Source organism: Triticum dicoccoides, chromosome 2B, assembly GCF_002162155.2.
Source record: "Triticum dicoccoides isolate Atlit2015 ecotype Zavitan chromosome 2B, WEW_v2.0, whole genome shotgun sequence".
NCBI classification, from domain to species: Eukaryota; Viridiplantae; Streptophyta; class Magnoliopsida; order Poales; family Poaceae; genus Triticum; species Triticum dicoccoides.
The window spans coordinates 13,441,408-13,442,706 of NC_041383.1; positions in this window are offsets into that span (position 1 = coordinate 13,441,408).

The following is a 1,299-nucleotide window of genomic DNA, read 5'->3' on the forward strand; positions in this document are numbered from 1 at the left end:
CACGCTAGCTAGATAATAAGAAAATGAAGTAAACCATTAAGTACAGAAGATCGTCATGAATATATACAGAGAGAAGTGATCGACTTCTCCTTCTCCGAGAGATTGGTCGAACGAAAAGTTTTTGTATATCTATCCGACGCTACTGGGTACGTATATACGATATAAGATCTCTTACAATCCCCTAACATCTGAACTCAACTTCCATATGGTATTCTCCATCTTTGTCGATGACGTGGTCAAGAAAGAATCCCGCCAATTCCTCTTGAATTGCTCCTATGCTATCTTGTGGTAGGAGTTCATCCTGCATCTGCCACATCTAATTTGAAGAAGGGGGTCAATACATATATATGAATGAAACTCAACACAAATGATGGTAATAAAATAAAATTGTGAATATAATTGCTTATGCACTTTATATTATTTTTTAGAGTAGCCCCGCTCACAGGTCATGTGGCGGATGAACTCGCAAATGCAGTATCCACAGTAATGGGAGATGCGCGGAACTAGCTAGTAGTACTTACTTTCGGGTGGTTAAATCGCAGCTCCGCCGGCAGTCCCGGAGCTTGTGCGGTGAACTTTTTCCAAACCCCGCCAGACAGAGAAAACAATTACTTGATATCAGGAAATGAACAAAGTTGCCGATATGGTGCGCTAATGATCGATTGAACTTACTTCTCAAGCATTTTAGTCATGGTCACATACTCCTCGGGATTTTTTCGTTTCGAGTCTATGACGGTTACTAGTCCCTGCTCAAGCTTAATCTCTAGCATAATAAAGTGAAAGATGCGCATGCATGCATAACTCATCAATTACATTACTATAACGTCGAGTAATAAGGGAAACCGAATATGCATAAGACAGTAAAATTCCTTCAACAAAAAATATGAACTAGGGTTTATCTTCACACTACCGTTCCAACTAGTGATTTGAGTTCATATCCATAGAACATCTAGAATGAACCTAAAACAATCCTAGGGTACAAAAAATTAAATGTACTTCAAAAACAGATGATTTGAATCAAATAATGTGACGAATCGGAAGCTATTTGACTAAAACTAATTGGAGGGATTGGATGAGCTTATTTTTCTCGTTTCGGGGCCATCTCGATCCGCAAAAACGGTGAAAAACAAAGAAGATCCAAAGTGGGGAGTGGAGGAGATGAGAGAGGGGCGAGAGAAAGAACTCCTCTGTTCTTCGGGCGGTTGGATGGGGAGAATGGGGTGAGGCGCGGCCCGCGGGCTTTTAAGTATCCTGACACCAGGGACAGTGGCCCATGGCGCTAAGGTTATACAGGCTACC